The sequence below is a fragment of the Schistocerca cancellata genome, chromosome 2 (genome assembly GCF_023864275.1).
Source record: "Schistocerca cancellata isolate TAMUIC-IGC-003103 chromosome 2, iqSchCanc2.1, whole genome shotgun sequence".
NCBI lineage: Eukaryota > Metazoa > Arthropoda > Insecta > Orthoptera > Acrididae > Schistocerca > Schistocerca cancellata.
Genome location: NC_064627.1, coordinates 1,099,356,452 through 1,099,373,646, shown reverse-complemented (window position 1 = coordinate 1,099,373,646; position 17,195 = coordinate 1,099,356,452). Strand labels below are relative to the sequence as shown.

General features: G+C 52.9%; 41 non-coding genes across 41 annotated transcripts; 34 read left to right on the top strand and 7 right to left on the bottom strand.

Moving 5' to 3' along the window:
• Positions 1–355: 355 nt before the first annotated feature.
• Trnav-cac (transfer RNA valine (anticodon CAC)) lies at positions 356–428 on the top strand. The gene has a single exon. It is a non-coding gene; the product is annotated as a tRNA-Val (tRNA).
• A 158-nt stretch (positions 429–586) lies between these two features.
• Trnav-aac (transfer RNA valine (anticodon AAC)) lies at positions 587–659 on the top strand. Its single transcript has one exon. It is a non-coding gene; the product is annotated as a tRNA-Val (tRNA).
• Positions 660–1,326: 667 nt separating this feature from the next.
• On the top strand, positions 1,327–1,399 carry Trnav-cac (transfer RNA valine (anticodon CAC)). Its single transcript has one exon. It is a non-coding gene; the product is annotated as a tRNA-Val (tRNA).
• A 158-nt stretch (positions 1,400–1,557) lies between these two features.
• On the top strand, positions 1,558–1,630 carry Trnav-aac (transfer RNA valine (anticodon AAC)). Its single transcript has one exon. It is a non-coding gene; the product is annotated as a tRNA-Val (tRNA).
• A 668-nt stretch (positions 1,631–2,298) lies between these two features.
• Trnav-cac (transfer RNA valine (anticodon CAC)) lies at positions 2,299–2,371 on the top strand. The gene has a single exon. It is a non-coding gene; the product is annotated as a tRNA-Val (tRNA).
• A 158-nt stretch (positions 2,372–2,529) lies between these two features.
• Positions 2,530–2,602, top strand: Trnav-aac (transfer RNA valine (anticodon AAC)). The gene has a single exon. It is a non-coding gene; the product is annotated as a tRNA-Val (tRNA).
• A 194-nt stretch (positions 2,603–2,796) lies between these two features.
• On the bottom strand, positions 2,797–2,868 carry Trnap-agg (transfer RNA proline (anticodon AGG)). Its single transcript has one exon. It is a non-coding gene; the product is annotated as a tRNA-Pro (tRNA).
• A 401-nt stretch (positions 2,869–3,269) lies between these two features.
• Trnav-cac (transfer RNA valine (anticodon CAC)) lies at positions 3,270–3,342 on the top strand. The gene has a single exon. It is a non-coding gene; the product is annotated as a tRNA-Val (tRNA).
• A 158-nt stretch (positions 3,343–3,500) lies between these two features.
• Trnav-aac (transfer RNA valine (anticodon AAC)) lies at positions 3,501–3,573 on the top strand. Its single transcript has one exon. It is a non-coding gene; the product is annotated as a tRNA-Val (tRNA).
• Positions 3,574–4,240: 667 nt separating this feature from the next.
• On the top strand, positions 4,241–4,313 carry Trnav-cac (transfer RNA valine (anticodon CAC)). Its single transcript has one exon. It is a non-coding gene; the product is annotated as a tRNA-Val (tRNA).
• A 158-nt stretch (positions 4,314–4,471) lies between these two features.
• Positions 4,472–4,544, top strand: Trnav-aac (transfer RNA valine (anticodon AAC)). Its single transcript has one exon. It is a non-coding gene; the product is annotated as a tRNA-Val (tRNA).
• A 194-nt stretch (positions 4,545–4,738) lies between these two features.
• Positions 4,739–4,810, bottom strand: Trnap-agg (transfer RNA proline (anticodon AGG)). The gene has a single exon. It is a non-coding gene; the product is annotated as a tRNA-Pro (tRNA).
• Positions 4,811–5,212: 402 nt separating this feature from the next.
• On the top strand, positions 5,213–5,285 carry Trnav-cac (transfer RNA valine (anticodon CAC)). Its single transcript has one exon. It is a non-coding gene; the product is annotated as a tRNA-Val (tRNA).
• Positions 5,286–5,443: 158 nt separating this feature from the next.
• Trnav-aac (transfer RNA valine (anticodon AAC)) lies at positions 5,444–5,516 on the top strand. The gene has a single exon. It is a non-coding gene; the product is annotated as a tRNA-Val (tRNA).
• An 898-nt stretch (positions 5,517–6,414) lies between these two features.
• Positions 6,415–6,487, top strand: Trnav-aac (transfer RNA valine (anticodon AAC)). Its single transcript has one exon. It is a non-coding gene; the product is annotated as a tRNA-Val (tRNA).
• Positions 6,488–7,155: 668 nt separating this feature from the next.
• On the top strand, positions 7,156–7,228 carry Trnav-cac (transfer RNA valine (anticodon CAC)). Its single transcript has one exon. It is a non-coding gene; the product is annotated as a tRNA-Val (tRNA).
• A 158-nt stretch (positions 7,229–7,386) lies between these two features.
• Trnav-aac (transfer RNA valine (anticodon AAC)) lies at positions 7,387–7,459 on the top strand. The gene has a single exon. It is a non-coding gene; the product is annotated as a tRNA-Val (tRNA).
• A 194-nt stretch (positions 7,460–7,653) lies between these two features.
• Trnap-agg (transfer RNA proline (anticodon AGG)) lies at positions 7,654–7,725 on the bottom strand. Its single transcript has one exon. It is a non-coding gene; the product is annotated as a tRNA-Pro (tRNA).
• A 402-nt stretch (positions 7,726–8,127) lies between these two features.
• Positions 8,128–8,200, top strand: Trnav-cac (transfer RNA valine (anticodon CAC)). The gene has a single exon. It is a non-coding gene; the product is annotated as a tRNA-Val (tRNA).
• A 158-nt stretch (positions 8,201–8,358) lies between these two features.
• Positions 8,359–8,431, top strand: Trnav-aac (transfer RNA valine (anticodon AAC)). Its single transcript has one exon. It is a non-coding gene; the product is annotated as a tRNA-Val (tRNA).
• Positions 8,432–9,098: 667 nt separating this feature from the next.
• Trnav-cac (transfer RNA valine (anticodon CAC)) lies at positions 9,099–9,171 on the top strand. The gene has a single exon. It is a non-coding gene; the product is annotated as a tRNA-Val (tRNA).
• Positions 9,172–9,329: 158 nt separating this feature from the next.
• Trnav-aac (transfer RNA valine (anticodon AAC)) lies at positions 9,330–9,402 on the top strand. The gene has a single exon. It is a non-coding gene; the product is annotated as a tRNA-Val (tRNA).
• A 194-nt stretch (positions 9,403–9,596) lies between these two features.
• Positions 9,597–9,668, bottom strand: Trnap-agg (transfer RNA proline (anticodon AGG)). Its single transcript has one exon. It is a non-coding gene; the product is annotated as a tRNA-Pro (tRNA).
• A 402-nt stretch (positions 9,669–10,070) lies between these two features.
• On the top strand, positions 10,071–10,143 carry Trnav-cac (transfer RNA valine (anticodon CAC)). The gene has a single exon. It is a non-coding gene; the product is annotated as a tRNA-Val (tRNA).
• A 158-nt stretch (positions 10,144–10,301) lies between these two features.
• On the top strand, positions 10,302–10,374 carry Trnav-aac (transfer RNA valine (anticodon AAC)). Its single transcript has one exon. It is a non-coding gene; the product is annotated as a tRNA-Val (tRNA).
• An 898-nt stretch (positions 10,375–11,272) lies between these two features.
• Trnav-aac (transfer RNA valine (anticodon AAC)) lies at positions 11,273–11,345 on the top strand. Its single transcript has one exon. It is a non-coding gene; the product is annotated as a tRNA-Val (tRNA).
• Positions 11,346–12,013: 668 nt separating this feature from the next.
• Positions 12,014–12,086, top strand: Trnav-cac (transfer RNA valine (anticodon CAC)). Its single transcript has one exon. It is a non-coding gene; the product is annotated as a tRNA-Val (tRNA).
• A 158-nt stretch (positions 12,087–12,244) lies between these two features.
• On the top strand, positions 12,245–12,317 carry Trnav-aac (transfer RNA valine (anticodon AAC)). The gene has a single exon. It is a non-coding gene; the product is annotated as a tRNA-Val (tRNA).
• A 194-nt stretch (positions 12,318–12,511) lies between these two features.
• On the bottom strand, positions 12,512–12,583 carry Trnap-agg (transfer RNA proline (anticodon AGG)). The gene has a single exon. It is a non-coding gene; the product is annotated as a tRNA-Pro (tRNA).
• A 401-nt stretch (positions 12,584–12,984) lies between these two features.
• On the top strand, positions 12,985–13,057 carry Trnav-cac (transfer RNA valine (anticodon CAC)). The gene has a single exon. It is a non-coding gene; the product is annotated as a tRNA-Val (tRNA).
• A 158-nt stretch (positions 13,058–13,215) lies between these two features.
• Trnav-aac (transfer RNA valine (anticodon AAC)) lies at positions 13,216–13,288 on the top strand. The gene has a single exon. It is a non-coding gene; the product is annotated as a tRNA-Val (tRNA).
• Positions 13,289–13,955: 667 nt separating this feature from the next.
• On the top strand, positions 13,956–14,028 carry Trnav-cac (transfer RNA valine (anticodon CAC)). Its single transcript has one exon. It is a non-coding gene; the product is annotated as a tRNA-Val (tRNA).
• A 158-nt stretch (positions 14,029–14,186) lies between these two features.
• Trnav-aac (transfer RNA valine (anticodon AAC)) lies at positions 14,187–14,259 on the top strand. The gene has a single exon. It is a non-coding gene; the product is annotated as a tRNA-Val (tRNA).
• Positions 14,260–14,453: 194 nt separating this feature from the next.
• On the bottom strand, positions 14,454–14,525 carry Trnap-agg (transfer RNA proline (anticodon AGG)). The gene has a single exon. It is a non-coding gene; the product is annotated as a tRNA-Pro (tRNA).
• A 402-nt stretch (positions 14,526–14,927) lies between these two features.
• On the top strand, positions 14,928–15,000 carry Trnav-cac (transfer RNA valine (anticodon CAC)). Its single transcript has one exon. It is a non-coding gene; the product is annotated as a tRNA-Val (tRNA).
• A 158-nt stretch (positions 15,001–15,158) lies between these two features.
• On the top strand, positions 15,159–15,231 carry Trnav-aac (transfer RNA valine (anticodon AAC)). Its single transcript has one exon. It is a non-coding gene; the product is annotated as a tRNA-Val (tRNA).
• A 194-nt stretch (positions 15,232–15,425) lies between these two features.
• On the bottom strand, positions 15,426–15,497 carry Trnap-agg (transfer RNA proline (anticodon AGG)). The gene has a single exon. It is a non-coding gene; the product is annotated as a tRNA-Pro (tRNA).
• A 402-nt stretch (positions 15,498–15,899) lies between these two features.
• Positions 15,900–15,972, top strand: Trnal-cag (transfer RNA leucine (anticodon CAG)). The gene has a single exon. It is a non-coding gene; the product is annotated as a tRNA-Leu (tRNA).
• A 158-nt stretch (positions 15,973–16,130) lies between these two features.
• On the top strand, positions 16,131–16,203 carry Trnav-aac (transfer RNA valine (anticodon AAC)). The gene has a single exon. It is a non-coding gene; the product is annotated as a tRNA-Val (tRNA).
• Positions 16,204–16,870: 667 nt separating this feature from the next.
• Trnav-cac (transfer RNA valine (anticodon CAC)) lies at positions 16,871–16,943 on the top strand. The gene has a single exon. It is a non-coding gene; the product is annotated as a tRNA-Val (tRNA).
• Positions 16,944–17,101: 158 nt separating this feature from the next.
• Trnav-aac (transfer RNA valine (anticodon AAC)) lies at positions 17,102–17,174 on the top strand. Its single transcript has one exon. It is a non-coding gene; the product is annotated as a tRNA-Val (tRNA).
• The last annotated feature ends 21 nt before the right edge of the window (positions 17,175–17,195 follow it).

The following is a 17,195-nucleotide window of genomic DNA, read 5'->3' as shown; positions in this document are numbered from 1 at the left end:
GGGTGCTCTGGAAGTCTCGTTTAGGCTGGCGGGATGGGGGCGGCGCGAATTCCCGCGGTCGGCGGCCTTCCTGGGCTATTGGTACCTTCATGTAGAGCTGCCCCTGGGCTCGCACTGCCTGCTGCTGAGAAAGTGATTGCTTTTGCTGATATGACTTGCAATAACGACTGCGCGAAACGCCGCTATCTCGTTAGGGGCGCTACGGCAGACACCCTCTCGAGAACCCCGAATATTTGTTGAGCCCTCGGCTGCGATGGGTTCCAGGCTGACAAAAGAACTGTCGTGTGTGCATTCGCGGATGAGAGAAAGGCTGAGGCAAGTTCGAGTGAACAAGGATGGACTCCTCGGCTCCGTCGTTTCCGTAGTGTAGCGGTTATCACGTCTGCTTCACACGCAGAAGGTCCCCGGTTCTATCCCGGGCGGGAACAGTATTTTCCTGCCTATGTCGTATTGTACCTCAGTGAGCCTCGTCGTGTGTGCATCTGCTGCATGTCCCTTCGTTTTGCAAGTACCACATTTATTGAATTTTTTAGTTACGATGGCAACATCAATACAAGTTGTCTGTGAAGTAAGGTGCACTCAAGCAGTTTCCGTGGTGTGGCGGTTGTCACGTCTGCCTAACACGCAGAAGGTCCCCGGTTCGATCCCGGGCGGAAACACTTTTTCATCACATTAAGCAAGACTTACTAACATGCATCTGCTACCATCTGTACCCGAAACCTCCGTAATTGCCTTCATGCGTCGGACCAGAGTGTCAATTGCTCACATCAAATAAGAAATTCATTTGACATTGGCGGCGAGCTTTTTGCGCTGACTCAGCCACTGACGTGTGATCAGTTTGCACAAAACGCTAGGGCTCGTCCAGGATTTGAACCCGGGACCACCTGCACCCTAAGCAGGATTCATACCCCTAGACCAACGAGCTTGTGGCACGGCGAATGCCAGTTATTCCAGTCCCTCGATGTCTTCCAGGGTGCTCTGGAAGTCTCGTTTAGGCTGGCGGGATGGGGGCGGCGCGAATTCCCGCGGTCGGCGGCCTTCCTGGGCTATTGGTACCTTCATGTAGAGCTGCCCCTGGGCTCGCACTGCCTGCTGCTGAGAAAGTGATTGCTTTTGCTGATATGACTTGCAATAACGACTGCGCGAAACGCCGCTATCTCGTTAGGGGCGCTACGGCAGACACCCTCTCGAGAACCCCGAATATTTGTTGAGCCCTCGGCTGCGATGGGTTCCAGGCTGACAAAAGAACTGTCGTGTGTGCATTCGCGGATGAGAGAAAGGCTGAGGCAAGTTCGAGTGAACAAGGATGGACTCCTCGGCTCCGTCGTTTCCGTAGTGTAGCGGTTATCACGTCTGCTTCACACGCAGAAGGTCCCCGGTTCTATCCCGGGCGGGAACAGTATTTTCCTGCCTATGTCGTATTGTACCTCAGTGAGCCTCGTCGTGTGTGCATCTGCTGCATGTCCCTTCGTTTTGCAAGTACCACATTTATTGAATTTTTTAGTTACGATGGCAACATCAATACAAGTTGTCTGTGAAGTAAGGTGCACTCAAGCAGTTTCCGTGGTGTGGCGGTTGTCACGTCTGCCTAACACGCAGAAGGTCCCCGGTTCGATCCCGGGCGGAAACACTTTTTCATCACTTTAAGCAAGACTTACTAACATGCATCTGCTACCATCTGTACCCGAAACCTTCGTAATTGCCTTCATGCGTCGGACCAGAGTGTCAATTCCTCACATCAAATAAGAAATTCATTTGACATTGGCGGCGAGCTTTTTGCGCTGACTCAGCCACTGACGTGCGATCAGTTTGCACAAAACGCTAGGGCTCGTCCAGGATTTGAACACGGGACATCCTGCACCCTAAGCAGGAATCATACCCCTAGACCAACTAGCCCTGTGGCACGTCGAATGCCAGTTATTCCAGTCCCTCGATGTCTTCCAGGGTGCTCTGGAAGTCTCGTTTAGGCTGGCGGGATGGGGGCGGCGCGAATTCCCGCGGTCGGCGGCCTTCCTGGGCTATTGGTACCTTCATGTAGAGCTGCCCCTGGGCTCGCACTGCCTGCTGCTGAGAAAGTGATTGCTTTTGCTGATATGACTTGCAATAACGACTGCGCGAAACGCCGCTATCTCGTTAGGGGCGCTACGGCAGACACCCTCTCGAGAACCCCGAATACTTGTTGAGCCCTCGGCTGCGATGGGTTCCAGGCTGACAAAAGAACTGTCGTGTGTGCATTCGCGGATGAGAGAAAGGCTGAGGCAAGTTCGAGTGAACAAGGATGGACTCCTCGGCTCCGTCGTTTCCGTAGTGTAGCGGTTATCACGTCTGCTTCACACGCAGAAGGTCCCCGGTTCTATCCCGGGCGGGAACAGTATTTTCCTGCCTATGTCGTATTGTACTCCAGTGAGCCTCGTCGTGTGTGCATCTGCTGCATGTCCCTTCGTTTTGCAAGTACCACATTTATTGAATTTTTTAGTTACGATGGCAACATCAATACAAGTTGTCTGTGAAGTAAGGTGCACTCAAGCAGTTTCCGTGGTGTGGCGGTTGTCACGTCTGCCTAACACGCAGAAGGTCCCCGGTTCGATCCCGGGCGGAAACACTTTTTCATCACATTAAGCAAGACTTACTAACATGCATCTGCTACCATCTGTACCCGAAACCTCCGTAATTGCCTTCATGCGTCGGACCAGAGTGTCAATTGCTCACATCAAATAAGAAATTCATTTGACATTGGCGGCGAGCTTTTTGCGCTGACTCAGCCACTGACGTGTGATCTGTTTGCACAAAACGCTAGGGCTCGTCCAGGATTTGAACCCGGGACCACCTGCACCCTAAGCAGGAATCATACCCCTAGACCAACGAGCTTGTGGCACGGCGAATGCCAGTTATTCCAGTCCCTCGATGTCTTCCAGGGTGCTCTGGAAGTCTCGTTTAGGCTGGCGGGATGGGGGCGGCGCGAATTCCCGCGGTCGGCGGCCTTCCTGGGCTATTGGTACCTTCATGTAGAGCTGCCCCTGGGCTCGCACTGCCTGCTGCTGAGAAAGTGATTGCTTTTGCTGATATGACTTGCAATAACGACTGCGCGAAACGCCGCTATCTCGTTAGGGGCGCTACGGCAGACACCCTCTCGAGAACCCCGAATATTTGTTGAGCCCTCGGCTGCGATGGGTTCCAGGCTGACAAAAGAACTGTCGTGTGTGCATTCGCGGATGAGAGAAAGGCTGAGGCAAGTTCGAGTGAACAAGGATGGACTCCTCGGCTCCGTCGTTTCCGTAGTGTAGCGGTTATCACGTCTGCTTCACACGCAGAAGGTCCCCGGTTCTATCCCGGGCGGGAACAGTATTTTCCTGCCTATGTCGTATTGTACCTCAGTGAGCCTCGTCGTGTGTGCATCTGCTGCATGTCCCTTCGTTTTGCAAGTACCACATTTATTGAATTTTTTAGTTACGATGGCAACATCAATACAAGTTGTCTGTGAAGTAAGGTGCACTCAAGCAGTTTCCGTGGTGTGGCGGTTGTCACGTCTGCCTAACACGCAGAAGGTCCCCGGTTCGATCCCGGGCGGAAACACTTTTTCATCACATTAAGCAAGACTTACTAACATGCATCTGCTACCATCTGTACCCGAAACCTCCGTAATTGCCTTCATGCGTCGGACCAGAGTGTCAATTGCTCACATCAAATAAGAAATTCATTTGACATTGGCGGCGAGCTTTTTGCGCTGACTCAGCCACTGACGTGTGATCAGTTTGCACAAAACGCTAGGGCTCGTCCAGGATTTGAACCCGGGACCACCTGCACCCTAAGCAGGATTCATACCCCTAGACCAACGAGCTTGTGGCACGGCGAATGCCAGTTATTCCAGTCCCTCGATGTCTTCCAGGGTGCTCTGGAAGTCTCGTTTAGGCTGGCGGGATGGGGGCGGCGCGAATTCCCGCGGTCGGCGGCCTTCCTGGGCTATTGGTACCTTCATGTAGAGCTGCCCCTGGGCTCGCACTGCCTGCTGCTGAGAAAGTGATTGCTTTTGCTGATATGACTTGCAATAACGACTGCGCGAAACGCCGCTATCTCGTTAGGGGCGCTACGGCAGACACCCTCTCGAGAACCCCGAAGACTTCTTGAGCCCTCGGCTGCGATGGGTTCCAGGCTGACAAAAGAACTGTCGTGTGTGCATTCGCGGATGAGAGAAAGGCTGAGGCAAGTTCGAGTGAACAAGGATGGACTCCTCGGCTCCGTCGTTTCCGTAGTGTAGCGGTTATCACGTCTGCTTCACACGCAGAAGGTCCCCGGTTCTATCCCGGGCGGGAACAGTATTTTCCTGCCTATGTCGTATTGTACCTCAGTGAGCCTCGTCGTGTGTGCATCTGCTGCATGTCCCTTCGTTTTGCAAGTACCACATTTATTGAATTTTTTAGTTACAATGGCAACATCACTACAAGTTGTCTGTGAAGTAAGGAGCACTCAAGCAGTTTCCGTGGTGTAGCGGTTATCACGTCTGCCTAACACGCAGAAGGTCCCCGGTTCGATCCCGGGCGGAAACACTTTTTCATCACTTTAAGCAAGACTTACTAACATGCATCTGCTACCATCTGTACCCGAAACCTTCGTAATTGCCTTCATGCGTCGGACCAGAGTGTCAATTCCTCACATCAAATAAGAAATTCATTTGACATTGGCGGCGAGCTTTTTGCGCTGACTCAGCCACTGACGTGCGATCAGTTTGCACGAAACGCTAGGGCTCGTCCGGGATTTGAACCCGGGACCTCCTGCACCCTAAGCAGGAATCATACCCCTAGACCAACGAGCCCTGTGACACGTCGAATGCCAGTTATTCCAGTCCCTCGATGTCTTCCAGGGTGCTCTGGAAGTCTCGTTTAGGCTGGCGGGATGGGGGCGGCGCGAATTCCCGCGGTCGGCGGCCTTCCTGGGCTATTGGTACCTTCATGTAGAGCTGCCCCTGGGCTCGCACTGCCTGCTGCTGAGAAAGTGATTGCTTTTGCTGATATGACTTGCAATAACGACTGCGCGAAACGCCGCTATCTCGTTAGGGGCGCTACGGCAGACACCCTCTCGAGAACCCCGAAGACTTCTTGAGCCCTCGGCTGCGATGGGTTCCAGGCTGACAAAAGAACTGTCGTGTGTGCATTCGCGGATGAGAGAAAGGCTGAGGCAAGTTCGAGTGAACAAGGATGGACTCCTCGGCTCCGTCGTTTCCGTAGTGTAGCGGTTATCACGTCTGCTTCACACGCAGAAGGTCCCCGGTTCTATCCCGGGCGGGAACAGTATTTTCCTGCCAATGTCGTATTGTACTCCAGTGAGCCTCGTCGTGTGTGCATCTGCTGCATGTCCCTTCGTTTTGCAAGTACCACATTTATTGAATTTTTTAGTTACGATGGCAACATCACTACAAGTTGTCTGTGAAGTAAGGTGCACTCAAGCAGTTTCCGTGGTGTGGCGGTTGTCACGTCTGGCTAACACGCAGAAGGTCCCCGGTTCGATCCCGGGCGGAAACACTTTTTCATCACATTAAGCAAGACTTACTAACATGCATCTGCTACCATCTGTACCCGAAACCTCCGTAATTGCCTTCATGCGTCGGACCAGAGTGTCAATTCCTCACATCAAATAAGAAATTCATTTGACATTGGCGGCGAGCTTTTTGCGCTGACTCAGCCACTGACGTGTGATCAGTTTGCACAAAACGCTAGGGCTCGTCCAGGATTTGAACTCGGGACCACCTGCACCCTAAGCAGGAATCATACCCCTAGACCAACGAGCTTGTGGCACGGCGAATGCCAGTTATTCCAGTCCCTCGATGTCTTCCAGGGTGCTCTGGAAGTCTCGTTTAGGCTGGCGGGATGGGGGCGGCGCGAATTCCCGCGGTCGGCGGCCTTCCTGGGCTATTGGTACCTTCATGTAGAGCTGCCCCTGGGCTCGCACTGCCTGCTGCTGAGTAAGTGATTGCTTTTGCTGATATGACTTGCAATAACGACTGCGCGAAACGCCGCTATCTCGTTAGGGGCGCTACGGCAGACACCCTCTCGAGAACCCCGAAGACTTCTTGAGCCCTCGGCTGCGATGGGTTCCAGGCTGACAAAAGAACTGTCGTGTGTGCATTCGCGGATGAGAGAAAGGCTGAGGCAAGTTCGAGTGAACAAGGATGGACTCCTCGGCTCCGTCGTTTCCGTAGTGTAGCGGTTATCACGTCTGCTTCACACGCAGAAGGTCCCCGGTTCTTTCCTGGGCGGGAACAGTATTTTCCTGCCTATGTCGTATTGTACTCCAGTGAGCCTCGTCGTGTGTGCATCTGCTGCATGTCCCTTCGTTTTGCAAGTACCACATTTATTGAATTTTTTAGTTACAATGGCAACATCAATACAAGTTGTCTGTGAAGTAAGGTGCACTCAAGCAGTTTCCGTGGTGTGGCGGTTGTCACGTCTGCCTAACACGCAGAAGGTCCCCGGTTCGATCCCGGGCGGAAACACTTTTTCATCACTTTAAGCAAGACTTACTAACATGCATCTGCTACCATCTGTACCCGAAACCTTCGTAATTGCCTTCATGCGTCGGACCAGAGTGTCAATTGCTCACATCAAATAAGAAATTCATTTGACATTGGCGGCGAGCTTTTTGCGCTGACTCAGCCACTGACGTGCGATCAGTTTGCACAAAACGCTAGGGCTCGTCCAGGATTTGAACACGGGACATCCTGCACCCTAAGCAGGAATCATACCCCTAGACCAACTAGCCCTGTGGCACGTCGAATGCCAGTTATTCCAGTCCCTCGATGTCTTCCAGGGTGCTCTGGAAGTCTCGTTTAGGCTGGCGGGATGGGGGCGGCGCGAATTCCCGCGGTCGGCGGCCTTCCTGGGCTATTGGTACCTTCATGTAGAGCTGCCCCTGGGCTCGCACTGCCTGCTGCTGAGAAAGTGATTGCTTTTGCTGATATGACTTGCAATAACGACTGCGCGAAACGCCGCTATCTCGTTAGGGGCGCTACGGCAGACACCCTCTCGAGAACCCCGAATACTTGTTGAGCCCTCGGCTGCGATGGGTTCCAGGCTGACAAAAGAACTGTCGTGTGTGCATTCGCGGATGAGAGAAAGGCTGAGGCAAGTTCGAGTGAACAAGGATGGACTCCTCGGCTCCGTCGTTTCCGTAGTGTAGCGGTTATCACGTCTGCTTCACACGCAGAAGGTCCCCGGTTCTATCCCGGGCGGGAACAGTATTTTCCTGCCTATGTCGTATTGTACTCCAGTGAGCCTCGTCGTGTGTGCATCTGCTGCATGTCCCTTCGTTTTGCAAGTACCACATTTATTGAATTTTTTAGTTACGATGGCAACATCAATACAAGTTGTCTGTGAAGTAAGGTGCACTCAAGCAGTTTCCGTGGTGTGGCGGTTGTCACGTCTGCCTAACACGCAGAAGGTCCCCGGTTCGATCCCGGGCGGAAACACTTTTTCATCACATTAAGCAAGACTTACTAACATGCATCTGCTACCATCTGTACCCGAAACCTCCGTAATTGCCTTCATGCGTCGGACCAGAGTGTCAATTGCTCACATCAAATAAGAAATTCATTTGACATTGGCGGCGAGCTTTTTGCGCTGACTCAGCCACTGACGTGTGATCAGTTTGCACAAAACGCTAGGGCTCGTCCAGGATTTGAACCCGGGACCACCTGCACCCTAAGCAGGAATCATACCCCTAGACCAACGAGCTTGTGGCACGGCGAATGCCAGTTATTCCAGTCCCTCGATGTCTTCCAGGGTGCTCTGGAAGTCTCGTTTAGGCTGGCGGGATGGGGGCGGCGCGAATTCCCGCGGTCGGCGGCCTTCCTGGGCTATTGGTACCTTCATGTAGAGCTGCCCCTGGGCTCGCACTGCCTGCTGCTGAGAAAGTGATTGCTTTTGCTGATATGACTTGCAATAACGACTGCGCGAAACGCCGCTATCTCGTTAGGGGCGCTACGGCAGACACCCTCTCGAGAACCCCGAATATTTGTTGAGCCCTCGGCTGCGATGGGTTCCAGGCTGACAAAAGAACTGTCGTGTGTGCATTCGCAGATAGGGAGAAAGGCTGAGGCAAGTTCGAGTGAACAAGGATGGACTCCTCGGCTCCGTCGTTTCCGTAGTGTAGCGGTTATCACGTCTGCTTCACACGCAGAAGGTCCCCGGTTCTATCCCGGGCGGGAACAGTATTTTCCTGCCTATGTCGTATTGTACCTCAGTGAGCCTCGTCGTGTGTGCATCTGCTGCATGTCCCTTCGTTTTGCAAGTACCACATTTATTGAATTTTTTAGTTACGATGGCAACATCAATACAAGTTGTCTGTGAAGTAAGGTGCACTCAAGCAGTTTCCGTGGTGTGGCGGTTGTCACGTCTGCCTAACACGCAGAAGGTCCCCGGTTCGATCCCGGGCGGAAACACTTTTTCATCACATTAAGCAAGACTTACTAACATGCATCTGCTACCATCTGTACCCGAAACCTCCGTAATTGCCTTCATGCGTCGGACCAGAGTGTCAATTGCTCACATCAAATAAGAAATTCATTTGACATTGGCGGCGAGCTTTTTGCGCTGACTCAGCCACTGACGTGTGATCAGTTTGCACAAAACGCTAGGGCTCGTCCAGGATTTGAACCCGGGACCACCTGCACCCTAAGCAGGATTCATACCCCTAGACCAACGAGCTTGTGGCACGGCGAATGCCAGTTATTCCAGTCCCTCGATGTCTTCCAGGGTGCTCTGGAAGTCTCGTTTAGGCTGGCGGGATGGGGGCGGCGCGAATTCCCGCGGTCGGCGGCCTTCCTGGGCTATTGGTACCTTCATGTAGAGCTGCCCCTGGGCTCGCACTGCCTGCTGCTGAGAAAGTGATTGCTTTTGCTGATATGACTTGCAATAACGACTGCGCGAAACGCCGCTATCTCGTTAGGGGCGCTACGGCAGACACCCTCTCGAGAACCCCGAAGACTTCTTGAGCCCTCGGCTGCGATGGGTTCCAGGCTGACAAAAGAACTGTCGTGTGTGCATTCGCGGATGAGAGAAAGGCTGAGGCAAGTTCGAGTGAACAAGGATGGACTCCTCGGCTCCGTCGTTTCCGTAGTGTAGCGGTTATCACGTCTGCTTCACACGCAGAAGGTCCCCGGTTCTATCCCGGGCGGGAACAGTATTTTCCTGCCTATGTCGTATTGTACCTCAGTGAGCCTCGTCGTGTGTGCATCTGCTGCATGTCCCTTCGTTTTGCAAGTACCACATTTATTGAATTTTTTAGTTACAATGGCAACATCACTACAAGTTGTCTGTGAAGTAAGGAGCACTCAAGCAGTTTCCGTGGTGTAGCGGTTATCACGTCTGCCTAACACGCAGAAGGTCCCCGGTTCGATCCCGGGCGGAAACACTTTTTCATCACTTTAAGCAAGACTTACTAACATGCATCTGCTACCATCTGTACCCGAAACCTTCGTAATTGCCTTCATGCGTCGGACCAGAGTGTCAATTCCTCACATCAAATAAGAAATTCATTTGACATTGGCGGCGAGCTTTTTGCGCTGACTCAGCCACTGACGTGCGATCAGTTTGCACGAAACGCTAGGGCTCGTCCGGGATTTGAACCCGGGACCTCCTGCACCCTAAGCAGGAATCATACCCCTAGACCAACGAGCCCTGTGACACGTCGAATGCCAGTTATTCCAGTCCCTCGATGTCTTCCAGGGTGCTCTGGAAGTCTCGTTTAGGCTGGCGGGATGGGGGCGGCGCGAATTCCCGCGGTCGGCGGCCTTCCTGGGCTATTGGTACCTTCATGTAGAGCTGCCCCTGGGCTCGCACTGCCTGCTGCTGAGAAAGTGATTGCTTTTGCTGATATGACTTGCAATAACGACTGCGCGAAACGCCGCTATCTCGTTAGGGGCGCTACGGCAGACACCCTCTCGAGAACCCCGAAGACTTCTTGAGCCCTCGGCTGCGATGGGTTCCAGGCTGACAAAAGAACTGTCGTGTGTGCATTCGCGGATGAGAGAAAGGCTGAGGCAAGTTCGAGTGAACAAGGATGGACTCCTCGGCTCCGTCGTTTCCGTAGTGTAGCGGTTATCACGTCTGCTTCACACGCAGAAGGTCCCCGGTTCTATCCCGGGCGGGAACAGTATTTTCCTGCCTATGTCGTATTGTACTCCAGTGAGCCTCGTCGTGTGTGCATCTGCTGCATGTCCCTTCGTTTTGCAAGTACCACATTTATTGAATTTTTTAGTTACGATGGCAACATCACTACAAGTTGTCTGTGAAGTAAGGTGCACTCAAGCAGTTTCCGTGGTGTGGCGGTTGTCACGTCTGGCTAACACGCAGAAGGTCCCCGGTTCGATCCCGGGCGGAAACACTTTTTCATCACATTAAGCAAGACTTACTAACATGCATCTGCTACCATCTGTACCCGAAACCTCCGTAATTGCCTTCATGCGTCGGACCAGAGTGTCAATTCCTCACATCAAATAAGAAATTCATTTGACATTGGCGGCGAGCTTTTTGCGCTGACTCAGCCACTGACGTGTGATCAGTTTGCACAAAACGCTAGGGCTCGTCCAGGATTTGAACTCGGGACCACCTGCACCCTAAGCAGGAATCATACCCCTAGACCAACGAGCTTGTGGCACGGCGAATGCCAGTTATTCCAGTCCCTCGATGTCTTCCAGGGTGCTCTGGAAGTCTCGTTTAGGCTGGCGGGATGGGGGCGGCGCGAATTCCCGCGGTCGGCGGCCTTCCTGGGCTATTGGTACCTTCATGTAGAGCTGCCCCTGGGCTCGCACTGCCTGCTGCTGAGTAAGTGATTGCTTTTGCTGATATGACTTGCAATAACGACTGCGCGAAACGCCGCTATCTCGTTAGGGGCGCTACGGCAGACACCCTCTCGAGAACCCCGAAGACTTCTTGAGCCCTCGGCTGCGATGGGTTCCAGGCTGACAAAAGAACTGTCGTGTGTGCATTCGCGGATGAGAGAAAGGCTGAGGCAAGTTCGAGTGAACAAGGATGGACTCCTCGGCTCCGTCGTTTCCGTAGTGTAGCGGTTATCACGTCTGCTTCACACGCAGAAGGTCCCCGGTTCTTTCCTGGGCGGGAACAGTATTTTCCTGCCTATGTCGTATTGTACTCCAGTGAGCCTCGTCGTGTGTGCATCTGCTGCATGTCCCTTCGTTTTGCAAGTACCACATTTATTGAATTTTTTAGTTACAATGGCAACATCAATACAAGTTGTCTGTGAAGTAAGGTGCACTCAAGCAGTTTCCGTGGTGTGGCGGTTGTCACGTCTGCCTAACACGCAGAAGGTCCCCGGTTCGATCCCGGGCGGAAACACTTTTTCATCACTTTAAGCAAGACTTACTAACATGCATCTGCTACCATCTGTACCCGAAACCTTCGTAATTGCCTTCATGCGTCGGACCAGAGTGTCAATTGCTCACATCAAATAAGAAATTCATTTGACATTGGCGGCGAGCTTTTTGCGCTGACTCAGCCACTGACGTGCGATCAGTTTGCACAAAACGCTAGGGCTCGTCCAGGATTTGAACACGGGACATCCTGCACCCTAAGCAGGAATCATACCCCTAGACCAACTAGCCCTGTGGCACGTCGAATGCCAGTTATTCCAGTCCCTCGATGTCTTCCAGGGTGCTCTGGAAGTCTCGTTTAGGCTGGCGGGATGGGGGCGGCGCGAATTCCCGCGGTCGGCGGCCTTCCTGGGCTATTGGTACCTTCATGTAGAGCTGCCCCTGGGCTCGCACTGCCTGCTGCTGAGAAAGTGATTGCTTTTGCTGATATGACTTGCAATAACGACTGCGCGAAACGCCGCTATCTCGTTAGGGGCGCTACGGCAGACACCCTCTCGAGAACCCCGAATACTTGTTGAGCCCTCGGCTGCGATGGGTTCCAGGCTGACAAAAGAACTGTCGTGTGTGCATTCGCGGATGAGAGAAAGGCTGAGGCAAGTTCGAGTGAACAAGGATGGACTCCTCGGCTCCGTCGTTTCCGTAGTGTAGCGGTTATCACGTCTGCTTCACACGCAGAAGGTCCCCGGTTCTATCCCGGGCGGGAACAGTATTTTCCTGCCTATGTCGTATTGTACTCCAGTGAGCCTCGTCGTGTGTGCATCTGCTGCATGTCCCTTCGTTTTGCAAGTACCACATTTATTGAATTTTTTAGTTACGATGGCAACATCAATACAAGTTGTCTGTGAAGTAAGGTGCACTCAAGCAGTTTCCGTGGTGTGGCGGTTGTCACGTCTGCCTAACACGCAGAAGGTCCCCGGTTCGATCCCGGGCGGAAACACTTTTTCATCACATTAAGCAAGACTTACTAACATGCATCTGCTACCATCTGTACCCGAAACCTCCGTAATTGCCTTCATGCGTCGGACCAGAGTGTCAATTGCTCACATCAAATAAGAAATTCATTTGACATTGGCGGCGAGCTTTTTGCGCTGACTCAGCCACTGACGTGTGATCAGTTTGCACAAAACGCTAGGGCTCGTCCAGGATTTGAACCCGGGACCACCTGCACCCTAAGCAGGAATCATACCCCTAGACCAACGAGCTTGTGGCACGGCGAATGCCAGTTATTCCAGTCCCTCGATGTCTTCCAGGGTGCTCTGGAAGTCTCGTTTAGGCTGGCGGGATGGGGGCGGCGCGAATTCCCGCGGTCGGCGGCCTTCCTGGGCTATTGGTACCTTCATGTAGAGCTGCCCCTGGGCTCGCACTGCCTGCTGCTGAGAAAGTGATTGCTTTTGCTGATATGACTTGCAATAACGACTGCGCGAAACGCCGCTATCTCGTTAGGGGCGCTACGGCAGACACCCTCTCGAGAACCCCGAATATTTGTTGAGCCCTCGGCTGCGATGGGTTCCAGGCTGACAAAAGAACTGTCGTGTGTGCATTCGCGGATGAGAGAAAGGCTGAGGCAAGTTCGAGTGAACAAGGATGGACTCCTCGGCTCCGTCGTTTCCGTAGTGTAGCGGTTATCACGTCTGCTTCACACGCAGAAGGTCCCCGGTTCTATCCCGGGCGGGAACAGTATTTTCCTGCCTATGTCGTATTGTACCTCAGTGAGCCTCGTCGTGTGTGCATCTGCTGCATGTCCCTTCGTTTTGCAAGTACCACATTTATTGAATTTTTTAGTTACGATGGCAACATCAATACAAGTTGTCTGTGAAGTAAGGTGCACTCAAGCAGTTTCCGTGGTGTGGCGGTTGTCACGTCTGCCTAACACGCAGAAGGTCCCCGGTTCGATCCCGGGCGGAAACACTTTTTCATCACATTAAGCAAGACTTACTAACATGCATCTGCTACCATCTGTACCCGAAACCTCCGTAATTGCCTTCATGCGTCGGACCAGAGTGTCAATTGCTCACATCAAATAAGAAATTCATTTGACATTGGCGGCGAGCTTTTTGCGCTGACTCAGCCACTGACGTGTGATCAGTTTGCACAAAACGCTAGGGCTCGTCCAGGATTTGAACCCGGGAGCACCTGCACCCTAAGCAGGATTCATACCCCTAGACCAACGAGCTTGTGGCACGGCGAATGCCAGTTATTCCAGTCCCTCGATGTCTTCCAGGGTGCTCTGGAAGTCTCGTTTAGGCTGGCGGGAGGGGGGCGGCGCGAATTCCCGCGGTCGGCGGCCTTCCTGGGCTATTGGTACCTTCATGTAGAGCTGCCCCTGGGCTCGCACTGCCTGCTGCTGAGAAAGTGATTGCTTTTGCTGATATGACTTGCAATAACGACTGCGCGAAACGCCGCTATCTCGTTAGGGGCGCTACGGCAGACACCCTCTCGAGAACCCCGAAGACTTCTTGAGCCCTCGGCTGCGATGGGTTCCAGGCTGACAAAAGAACTGTCGTGTGTGCATTCGCGGATGAGAGAAAGGCTGAGGCAAGTTCGAGTGAACAAGGATGGACTCCTCGGCTCCGTCGTTTCCGTAGTGTAGCGGTTATCACGTCTGCTTCACACGCAGAAGGTCCCCGGTTCTATCCCGGGCGGGAACAGTATTTTCCTGCCTATGTCGTATTGTACCTCAGTGAGCCTCGTCGTGTGTGCATCTGCTGCATGTCCCTTCGTTTTGCAAGTACCACATTTATTGAATTTTTTAGTTACAATGGCAACATCACTACAAGTTGTCTGTGAAGTAAGGAGCACTCAAGCAGTTTCCGTGGTGTAGCGGTTATCACGTCTGCCTAACACGCAGAAGGTCCCCGGTTCGATCCCGGGCGGAAACACTTTTTCATCACTTTAAGCAAGACTTACTAACATGCATCTGCTACCATCTGTACCCGAAACCTTCGTAATTGCCTTCATGCGTCGGACCAGAGTGTCAATTCCTCACATCAAATAAGAAATTCATTTGACATTGGCGGCGAGCTTTTTGCGCTGACTCAGCCACTGACGTGCGATCAGTTTGCAGGAAACGCTAGGGCTCGTCCGGGATTTGAACCCGGGACCTCCTGCACCCTAAGCAGGAATCATACCCCTAGACCAACGAGCCCTGTGACACGTCGAATGCCAGTTATTCCAGTCCCTCGATGTCTTCCAGGGTGCTCTGGAAGTCTCGTTTAGGCTGGCGGGATGGGGGCGGCGCGAATTCCCGCGGTCGGCGGCCTTCCTGGGCTATTGGTACCTTCATGTAGAGCTGCCCCTGGGCTCGCACTGCCTGCTGCTGAGAAAGTGATTGCTTTTGCTGATATGACTTGCAATAACGACTGCGCGAAACGCCGCTATCTCGTTAGGGGCGCTACGGCAGACACCCTCTCGAGAACCCCGAAGACTTCTTGAGCCCTCGGCTGCGATGGGTTCCAGGCTGACAAAAGAACTGTCGTGTGTGCATTCGCGGATGAGAGAAAGGCTGAGGCAAGTTCGAGTGAACAAGGATGGACTCCTCGGCTCCGTCGTTTCCGTAGTGTAGCGGTTATCACGTCTGCTTCACACGCAGAAGGTCCCCGGTTCTATCCCGGGCGGGAACAGTATTTTCCTGCCTATGTCGTATTGTACCTCAGTGAGCCTCGTCGTGTGTGCATCTGCTGCATGTCCCTTCGTTTTGCAAGTACCACATTTATTGAATTTTTTAGTTACAATGGCAACATCACTACAAGTTGTCTGTGAAGTAAGGAGCACTCAAGCAGTTTCCGTGGTGTAGCGGTTATCACGTCTGCCTAACACGCAGAAGGTCCCCGGTTCGATCCCGGGCGGAAACACTTTTTCATCACTTTAAGCAAGACTTACTAACATGCATCTGCTACCATCTGTACCCGAAACCTTCGTAATTGCCTTCATGCGTCGGACCAGAGTGTCAATTCCTCACATCAAATAAGAAATTCATTTGACATTGGCGGCGAGCTTTTTGCGCTGACTCAGCCACTGACGTGCGATCAGTTTGCACGAAACGCTAGGGCTCGTCCGGGATTTGAACCCGGGACCTCCTGCACCCTAAGCAGGAATCATACCCCTAGACCAACGAGCCCTGTGACACGTCGAATGCCAGTTATTCCAGTCCCTCGATGTCTTCCAGGGTGCTCTGGAAGTCTCGTTTAGGCTGGCGGGATGGGGGCGGCGCGAATTCCCGCGGTCGGCGGCCTTCCTGGGCTATTGGTACCTTCATGTAGAGCTGCCCCTGGGCTCGCACTGCCTGCTGCTGAGAAAGTGATTGCTTTTGCTGATATGACTTGCAATAACGACTGCGCGAAACGCCGCTATCTCGTTAGGGGCGCTACGGCAGACACCCTCTCGAGAACCCCGAAGACTTCTTGAGCCCTCGGCTGCGATGGGTTCCAGGCTGACAAAAGAACTGTCGTGTGTGCATTCGCGGATGAGAGAAAGGCTGAGGCAAGTTCGAGTGAACAAGGATGGACTCCTCGGCTCCGTCGTTTCCGTAGTGTAGCGGTTATCACGTCTGCTTCAGACGCAGAAGGTCCCCGGTTCTATCCCGGGCGGGAACAGTATTTTCCTGCCTATGTCGTATTGTACTCCAGTGAGCCTCGTCGTGTGTGCATCTGCTGCATGTCCCTTCGTTTTGCAAGTACCACATTTATTGAATTTTTTAGTTACGATGGCAACATCACTACAAGTTGTCTGTGAAGTAAGGTGCACTCAAGCAGTTTCCGTGGTGTGGCGGTTGTCACGTCTGGCTAACACGCAGAAGGTCCCCGGTTCGATCCCGGGCGGAAACACTTTTTCATCACATTAAGCAAGACTTACTAACATGCATCTGCTACCATCTGTACCCGAAACCTCCGTAATTGCCTTCATGCGTCGGACCAGAGTGTCAATTCCTCACATCAAATAAGAAATTCATTTGACATTGGCGGCGAGCTTTTTGCGCTGACTCAGCCACTGACGTGTGATCAGTTTGCACAAAACGCTAGGGCTCGTCCAGGATTTGAACTCGGGACCACCTGCACCCTAAGCAGGAATCATACCCCTAGACCAACGAGCTTGTGGCACGGCGAATGCCAGTTATTCCAGTCCCTCGATGTCTTCCAGGGTGCTCTGGAAGTCTCGTTTAGGCTGGCGGGATGGGGGCGGCGCGAATTCCCGCGGTCGGCGGCCTTCCTGGGCTATTGGTACCTTCATGTAGAGCTGCCCCTGGGCTCGCACTGCCTGCTGCTGAGTAAGTGATTGCTTTTGCTGATATGACTTGCAATAACGACTGCGCGAAACGCCGCTATCTCGTTAGGGGCGCTACGGCAGACACCCTCTCGAGAACCCCGAAGACTTCTTGAGCCCTCGGCTGCGATGGGTTCCAGGCTGACAAAAGAACTGTCGTGTGTGCATTCGCGGATGAGAGAAAGGCTGAGGCAAGTTCGAGTGAACAAGGATGGACTCCTCGGCTCCGTCGTTTCCGTAGTGTAGCGGTTATCACGTCTGCTTCACACGCAGAAGGTCCCTGGTTCTTTCCCGGGCGGGAACAGTATTTTCCTGCCTATGTCGTATTGTACTCCAGTGAGCCTCGTCGTGTGTGCATCTGCTGCATGTCCCTTCGTTTTGCAAGTACCACATTTATTGAATTTTTTAGTTACGATGGCAACATCACTACAGGTTGTCTGTGAAGTAAGGTGCACTCAAGCAGTTTCCGTGGTGTAGCGGTCATCACGTCTGCCTAACACGCAGAAGGTCCCCGGTTCGATCCCGGGCGGAAACACTTTTTCATCACTTTAAGCAA